Raw genomic sequence first — 9,952 nt, forward strand, 5'->3', positions numbered from 1 at the left:
CCCTCCATCACCCTCCATCACTCTCCATCACTCTCCATGATCACCCTCCATCACCTCTCACCATCACCCTCCATCACCCTCCATCACACCTCCATCACCCTCCATCACCCTCCATCACCCTCCATCACACCTCCAACACCCTCCATCACACCTCCATCACCCTCCATCACCCTCCATCACCCTCCATCACCCTCCATCACTCTCCATCACCCTCCATCACACCTCCATCACCCTCCATCACCCTCCATCACCCTCCATCACCCTCCATCACTCTCCATCACCCTCCATCACACCTCCATCACCCTCCATCACACCTCCAACACCCTCCATCACACCTCCATGACCCTCCATGACCCTCCATCACCCTCCATCACCCTCCATCACTCTCCATCACTCTCCATCACTCTCCATCACCCTCCATCACACCTCCATCACCCTCCATCACCCTCCATCACCCTCCATCACACCTCCATCACCCTCCATCACACCTCCATCACCCTCCATCACCCTCCACCACACCTCCATCACACCTCCATCACCCTCCATCACCCTCCATCACACCTCCATCATACCTCCATCACTCTCCATCACACCTCCATCACCCTCCATCACCCTCCATCACACCTCCATCACCCTCCATCACCCTCCATCACCCTCCATCACACCTCCATCACCCTCCAATACCCTCCATCACCCTCCATCACACCTCCATCATACCTCCATCACTCTCCATCACTCCTCACACCCTCCATCACCCTCCATCAACCCTCCATCACCCTCCATCACCCTCCATCACCCTCCATCACACCTCCATCACCCTCCATCACCCTCCATCACCCTCCATCACACCTCCATCACTCTCCATCACCCTCCATCACACCTCCATCACCCTCCATCACACCTCCATCACCCTCCATCACCCTCCATCACCCTCCATCACACCTCCATCACACCTCCATCACCCTCCATCACCCTCCATCACCCTCCACCACACCTCCATCACCCTCCATCACCCTCCATCACCCTCCATCACACCTCCATCACCCTCCATCACCCTCCATCACACCTCCATCACCCTCCATCACCCTCCATCCACACCTCCATCACCCTCCATCACCCTCCATCACCCTCCATCACACCTCCATCACCCTCCATCACCCTCCATCACCCTCCATCACCCTCCATCACCCTCCATCACACCTCCATCACCCTCCATCACCCTCCATCACACCTCCATCACTCTCCATCACCCTCCATCACACCTCCATCACCCTCCATCACCCTCCATCACACCTCCATCACCCTCCATCACCCTCCATCACACCTCCATCACCCTCCATCACCCTCCATCACCCTCCATCACACCTCCATCACCCTCCATCACCCTCCATCACACCTCCATCACCCTCCATCACCCTCCATCACCCTCCATCACCCTCCATCACACCTCCATCACCCTCCATCACCCTCCATCACACCTCCATCACCCTCCATCACCCTCCATCACCCTCCATCACCCTCCATCACCCTCCATCACACCTCCATCACACCTCCATGACCCTCCATCACTCTCCATCACCCTCCATCACCCTCCATCACACCTCCATCACCCTCCATCACCCTCCATCACCCTCCATCACCCTCCATCACACCTCCATCACACCTCCATCACCCTCCATCACCCTCCATCACCCTCCATCACTCTCCATCACCCTCCATCACACCTCCATGATCCTCCATCACCCTCCATCACTCTCCATCACACCTCCATCACCCTCCATCACCCTCCATCACCCTCCATCACACCTCCATCACACCTCCATCACACCTCCATGACCCTCCATGACCCTCCATGACCCTCCATCACCCTCCATCACCCTCCATCACACCTCCATCACACCTCCATGACCCTCCATCACCCTCCATCACACCTCCATCACCCTCCATCACCCTCCATCACACCTCCATGACCCTCCATCACCCTCCATCACCCTCCATCACTCTCCATCACCCTCCATCACCCTCCATCACACCTCCATCACACCTCCATGATCCTCCATCACCCTCCATCACACCTCCATCACACCTCCATCACCTTCCATCACCCTCCATCACTCTCCATCACTCTCCATCACCCTCCATCACACCTCCATGACCCTCCATGACCCTTCATCACCCTCCATCACCCTCCATCACCCTCCATCACCCTCCATCACTCTCCATCACCCTCCATCACACCTCCATCACCCTCCATCACCCTCCATCACCCTCCATCACCCTCCATCACTCTCCATCACCCTCCATCACACCTCCATCACACCTCCATGATCCTCCATCACACCTCCATCACCCTCCATCACCCTCCATCACCCTCCATCACCCTCCATCACCCTCCATCACCCTCCATCACTCTCCATCACTCTCCATCACACCTCCATCACCCTCCATGACCCTCCATGACCCTCCATGACCCTTCATCACCCTCCATCACCCTCCATCACCCTCCATCACTCTCCATCACCCTCCATCACACCTCCATCACCCTCCATCACCCTCCATCACCCTCCATCACCCTCCATCACTCTCCATCACCCTCCATCACACCTCCATCACCCTCCATCACCCTCCATCACACCTCCAACACCCTCCATCACCCTCCATCACCCTCCATCACACCTCCAACACCCTCCATCACACCTCCATGACCCTCCATGACCCTTCATCACCCTCCATCACCCTCCATCACCCTCCATCACTCTCCATCACTCTCCATCACACCTCCATCACCCTCCATGACCCTCCATGACCCTCCATGACCCTTCATCACCCTCCATCACCCTCCATCACCCTCCATCACTCTCCATCACCCTCCATCACACCTCCATGACCCTCCATGACCCTCCATCACCCTCCATCACACCTCCATCACCCTCCATCACCCTCCATCACCCTCCATCACCCTCCATCACCCTCCATCACCCTCCATCACCCTCCATCACCCTCCATCACTCTCCATCACCCTCCATCACACCTCCATCACCCTCCATCACCCTCCATCACACCTCCATCACACCTCCATCACACCTCCATCACCCTCCATCACACCTCCATCACCCTCCATGACCCTCCATGACCCTCCATGACCCTTCATCACCCTCCATCACCCTCCATCACCCTCCATCACCCTCCATCACCCTCCATCACTCTCCATCACCCTCCATCACCCTCCATCACACCTCCATCACCCTCCATCACCCTCCATCACCCTCCATCACCCTCCATCACTCTCCATCACCCTCCATCACACCTCCATCACCCTCCATCACCCTCCATCACCCTCCATCACCCTCCATCACCCTCCATCACCCTCCATCACCCTCCATCACACCTCCATCACCCTCCATCACCCTCCATCACCCTCCATCACCCTCCATCACCCTCCATCACCCTCCATCACCCTCCATCACCCTCCATCACCCTCCATCACACCTCCATCACACCTCCATGATCCTCCATCACCCTCCATCACACCTCCATCACCCTCCATCACCCTCCATCACCCTCCATCACCCTCCATCACTCTCCATCACTCTCCATCACCCTCCATCACACCTCCATCACCCTCCATCACCCTCCATCACCCTCCATCACACCTCCAACACCCTCCATCACCCTCCATCACCCTCCATCACACCTCCAACACCCTCCATCACACCTCCATCACCCTCCATCACCCTCCATCACACCTCCATCACCCTCCATCACACCTCCATGATCCTCCATCACCCTCCATCACTCTCCATCACCCTCCATCACCCTCCATCACCCTCCATCACACCTCCATCACCCTCCATCACCCTCCATCACACCTCCAACACCCTCCATCACCCTCCATCACTCTCCATCACACTCCATCACCCTCCATCACCCTCCATCACCCTCCATCACACCTCCAACACCCTCCATCACCCTCCATCACCCTCCATCACACCTCCATCACCCTCCATCACCCTCCATCACACCTCCATCACCCTCCATCACCCTCCATCACACCTCCAACACCCTCCATCACCCTCCATCACCCTCCATCACCCTCCATCACACCTCCATCACCCTCCATCACCCTCCATCACACCTCCATCACCCTCCATCACCCTCCATCACACCTCCATCACCCTCCATCACCCTCCATCACCCTCCATCACCCTCCATCACCCTCCATCACACCTCCATCACCCTCCATCACCCTCCATCACACCTCCATCACCCTCCATGACCCTTCATCACCCTCCATCACCCTCCATCACCCTCCATCACCCTCCATCACCCTCCATCACCCTCCATCACACCTCCATCACCCTCCATCACCCTCCATCACACCTCCAACACCCTCCATCACCCTCCATCACCCTCCATCACCCTCCATCACCCTCCATCACCCTCCATCACCCTCCATCACACCTCCATCACACCTCCATGACCCTCCATCACCCTCCATCACCCTCCATCACACCTCCATCACCCTCCATCACCCTCCATCACACCTCCAACACCCTCCATCACCCTCCATCACCCTCCATCACTCTCCATCACTCTCCATCACTCTCCAACACCCTCCATCACCCTCCATCACACCTCCATGACCCTCCATGACCCTTCATCACCCTCCATCACCCTCCATCACCCTCCATCACCCTCCATCACCCTCCATCACCCTCCATCACACCTCCATCACCCTCCATCACCCTCCATCACACCTCCAACACCCTCCATCACCCTCCATCACCCTCCATCACTCTCCATCACTCTCCATCACTCTCCAACACCCTCCATCACACCTCCATGACCCTCCATGACCCTTCATCACCCTCCATCACCCTCCATCACCCTCCATCACCCTCCATCACCCTCCATCACCCTCCATCACCCTCCATCACCCTCCAACACCCTCCATCACACCTCCATCACCCTCCATCACCCTCCATCACCCTCCATCACCCTCCATCACACCTCCATCACCCTCCATCACACCTCCATCACACCTCCATCACACCTCCATCACACCTCCATGACCCTCCATCACCCTCCATCACCCTCCATCACTCTCCATCACTCTCCATCACTCTCCATCACCCTCCATCACACCTCCATCACCCTCCATCACCCTCCATCACCCTCCATCACACCTCCATCACCCTCCATCACACCTCCATCACCCTCCATCACCCTCCACCACACCTCCATCACCCTCCTCACACCTCCATCACCCTCCATCACCCTCCATCACCCTCCATCACACCTCCATCACCCTCCATCACCCTCCATCACACCTCCATCACCCTCCATCACACCTCCATCACTCTCCATCACCCTCCATCACACCTCCATCACCCTCCATCACACCTCCATCACCCTCCATCACCCTCCATCACACCTCCATCACCCTCCATCACACCTCCATCACCCTCCATCACCCTCCATCACACCTCCATCACCCTCCATCACACCTCCATCACACCTCCATCACACCTCCATCACCCTCCATCACACCTCCATGACCCTCCATCACCCTCCATCACCCTCCATCACCCTCCATCACCCTCCATCACTCTCCATCACCCTCCATCACACCTCCATCACCCTCCATCACCCTCCACCACACCTCCATCACCCTCCATCACCCTCCATCACACCTCCATCACCCTCCATGATCCTCCATCACCCTCCATCACACCTCCATCACCCTCCATCACCCTCCATCACCTTCCATCACCCTCCATCACCCTCCATCACCCTCCATCACCCTCCATCACCCTCCATCACCCTCCATCACCCTCCATCACACCTCCATCACCCTCCATCACCCTCCATCACCCTCCATCACCCTCCATCACTCTCCATCACCCTCCATCACACCTCCACCACTCTCCATCACCCTCCATCACACCTCCATCACCCTCCATCACTCTCCATCACACCTCCATCACCCTCCACCACACCTCCATCACCCTCCACCACACCTCCATCAAGCATCAGGTCTGGCCTCCTGTCTCTCCACCCTGCACACCCCTGCACTGACAGCCCACCCAGGCCAGGCTCACTAGGACCCAGAGCCCCCTCCACTGGGGAGATGTTACCTGGGACTGCACAGGGAGAGGACAGGCTTCTGCTTATTTCTGAGGAAGGAGAAAGCATGGAATGAGTGGGAGACACAGGGGCCTTCAGCCTGTAAAGGAAGGGCTCTTGGGACAGGCACAGTGGCACACCCTGTAATCTCAGCAACTCAGGAGGCTTGGGCAAGAGGATCACAAGTTTGAGGCTAGCCTCAGCAATTTAGTGAGGCCCTAAGCAACTTAGTGAGACCCCATCTCAGAATAAAAAGGAAAAAGAGCTGAAAATGTAGCTCAGTGGAAAAGCACTCAGAGTTCACTCCCAATACCATGGAAACAAGGGAGGGGAGGACCGGCTTCTATGTGGGTGGACTAGACTATCTGTGTGCTGATGGTGGCCCTGCTGCTGGTGATCTTGGTGCCAGGCTGCAGGTGCTCCTCAGAGGAGTCTGGCCCAACCCCTGGATCATGGAGCTGAGGGGCCGAGCCCCACAAGCCCTGCAGGAAGATAGCCTTCCCCTCCACTCCCAGGGGTCTCAGCAGGGCCCTCCTGGGCCTTACCTGGGACCCCTGTCCCACAGTAGGAAGTGGTGCCTGATGTGACAAATACCCACCCTTGTGGGACTGAGCTCTTTGGTGAGTCTGCAAACCTCCAAATCTGTTCACTCCCAAAGAAGCAGGAGAGTGTTGGGAGAATCCTGTCTAGGGGGCTGTCAGCAGAGACCACCGTGGCCCTGCAGGTCTGAGGGGCCTCCACACAATGGGTCCAGAACTTTCTGGGGCCCCCCAAGAGAGGAGGAGAGCTGGGCAGAGCTGGAGCATGGTAAGCCTGAGGGGACCCCAGAGGGAGTTTTTTCTGAGCCCTCCCTGATATGTCCACCTTGGCAGGATGATTCCAGACGGCGACTGTGGGGCCAGCACTGCACAGTGCCTCAGGATGAACCAAGGTGTTCCAAGTGCCTTCCCGCAGGCACCTGGCTTCAGGGAGCTGAGAGGGCCCAGAGCTTCTGCCTGGGGTGTCTGGTAGCCTTAGAGCCGCTGCCCCTGTCTAGAACCCCCAGCTCCTGGCCCAGCCTAAATGCTAAGGCCCCTCCAAGTTCCCACAGGTTGACTCCAAAAGGCAGGGAGACAGGGCTGGGGTGGGCAGGGGCCAGGCCTAAGCTGTGTATAGACTCCCACCTGGAGCCCCGTCCCCATCAGTCAACAAGGGGCTGGACTCTGGACCCTGAGGCAGCTGTGCACACTGGCCTTGCGTCTGTGCCTTCTATGCCAGGGTCTGTCCCAGCCAGGTGGGTGTGGAGGTGCAGATGTGACGGGACACAGGAGCGGGGCTGGATTTGTCCACATTGCAGTCACCCAGAGTGGGTTCCAGGTGATCCTCTGTGCCCACCAATATCCTGCTGCTCTTCATAGTGGCCCAATTCCCACCCCACATGCACTCATGGGGGCTCACCTGCCTGCCCCTGAGCTGGGGTGCAGGTTCTCCACCTGTGCCTGACAGGGTCCCCGACAGTCCAAGGCCAGCGCAGCAGGGGGTGTGAAAGGCCTCAGCCCACACAGACAGGCAGCCAGAGGCAGCCAGGGACTGTGGTGAAACTGGACATTGCCACAGGGTGCGAGGAGCCCCCACCCCAACTGGCCCAGAAGCTCAGCTGGCAAGCAGGCAGACGGGTGGGCCAGTTTCCACCTGAGGGGTTGGCAGGGCTTGGCTGGGTCTAGCTCTGCACCCTGTCCTGCAGGAAGGTCCTGGGCCCTGTGACCCTCAGGCTTCTCTGGATTTGGAAGGTGACCACCCAGATTAGCTGAGGCCACTGCACAGGCCGGCACCAAAGCAGCCAGGCCCTGCATGGGCCCAAGACAGGGTGTCTTGTGCGTGCAGACCTCAGTGGGGAGGCCTCAAGAATCAGAAACACATGGTGGACACTGGGCCCACACCCGGCCCTCAGGCAGCTCACCCACAGAGCCATGCTGGGCTGTAGCTGCTGGCCTTCCTATCCAGTCCCCACCCAGCCTAGACTCCCAGACCCCTCCCCTCAGCCTCCACCAGCTGGCCCTCCAGAGCCTCCCCGTCCCTGATCCAGCCATCAACACCAGGGGCATAGATGCTGGTGGCAGGGCCCTGCCCCTCACCCCTGCATGGGACACCACCTCTACCATCACATGGGAACTCCTGGTAAAGAGGACTCCTTGGAGGGCCCCGGAGGTGGGGAGAGTGGCCCTGCCAGAATGGACTCCACTCCCAGGGGAGGGTTCCAGTGCCCCTTGGTGTCTAGCCGGCCAAAGAGTCAGCGGGGCTGCCAAGGGGGCCTGTGTCCCTGGGAGGTCCCACCTGGCCCTAGGGCCACTCAAACCAGGCGGGTTGGGGCCAGATCTGCACCCGCCCTGACGTGCCCAAGGTCCTGCCCCCCCACCGGAGGACTCCCTGTGTGCCAGGTGCTGGTTCCTCTGCCAGGAGCATGAGCTCACTCCACCCCCTCGGGCAGGGCGGGCTGAGGCGTCCCCACCCCATAGGCGACGTGACTTGCCCGAGGTCACGAAGCCTTTCTTCAGCTCCCCACCCTGCCCCCTCCCTATCCCCACAGTTTCCTGGAACAACCCTGGAGACCTGAGCCTGTCGGGTCCTCACATGGACAGGGCCACCCCGGCCAACTCTGACCCAGGAGCAGAGGACATCAGGGAAGGTCCTGCAGGACAGCTAGGTGAGCACCAGGAGAGAGGCCAGGCACAGGCCCAGGGCACCAACGGATGCAGGGACAGACTCTGCTGTCCAGGCAGGGGACGTCAGGGGCTGCACCAGGATCTGAAGGAGGAGAGCTCCTCAGCTGGCCCAGGCCCAGGGTGGCCACCCAGCCAGGCAGAGGCTCCCACAGAGCTGGCCATCGGGCCTGTTGTTGTCACATGTGTCTGCTGGGCTCTGCCATCGAAGCAGAAAGTGCCAGGGGCTCTCCCACAGTGCTCCTGGCATCCCCTCCCCACAAGCCCAGAAAGCCCCGTCCTCTGGCTAGGGTCAACTGAGCAGGGCCTGAGCAGCCAGGCAGGGTCAGAAAGTGCTTCCAGCAGGAGGGGTCCTGGGCCTGGCAGGATGTGGGCCCCGGGGGCAAGGGGCTGACAGGGGAGGCCTCAGCCAGGCGAAGGCGAGGAGACCTGGAGCTGGGCCAGGTGGCAGTGTCTCTGGGCCCAGACCGGGGCACTCACCTCTCTAGTTGTCCACTCCAGGGCCAGGCTCCAGACCCCATCTCCTAGTGGAGTCCCCAACCCAAGCATAGAACCTAGGCCCCTGAGTCGAGTCAGCCTCTGTAGACCAGGGACACTATAGTGACATGGCAGGTGAGCCAGCCCCCTGTAGGGCAGGGCAGGCCTCCACCCTGTCTTCCATCCAGCACAGCAAGGGACCAGGCCACTGCCTGGTGAGCTCTGTCAGGACCCTAGAACCCAGGAGCCCCTCCCTGAAGAAGATCATCGCCCTCAGGCCTGGTGCCCTTCCAAGGGCTCCCTGCTTAGGGAGCCACGGGCCCAGCCCAGCCCAGCTTGACACTTTCCTGCTGAGACTGAGACGGCTCAGGAGTGATCCCAGAGCCCGGGCTTGAACTTGAGAGTGGAGAGAGATGAGCACACCAGCCACAGGCCACAGGCACTGGGGCCCAGGGGGCACCCCAAGGACACAAACTCAGAGCAGCATGGCCTCAGGAAGGCCAGGCATGGGGTGACAATGCTGTAGTGGCCATGAACAGCAGTGCTGGGGGTCCCATGTGCTAGCTTGGGAGTAACGCAGTTGCCAGGCCCCAGGCATGATTACTGTCCCTTGACCCTCTAAACACTGGGCTGATCTCAGCCCTGGCCAC

This window comes from Spermophilus citellus (assembly GCF_964194105.1).
Source record: "Spermophilus citellus genome assembly, chromosome: 8".
NCBI lineage: Eukaryota > Metazoa > Chordata > Mammalia > Rodentia > Sciuridae > Spermophilus > Spermophilus citellus.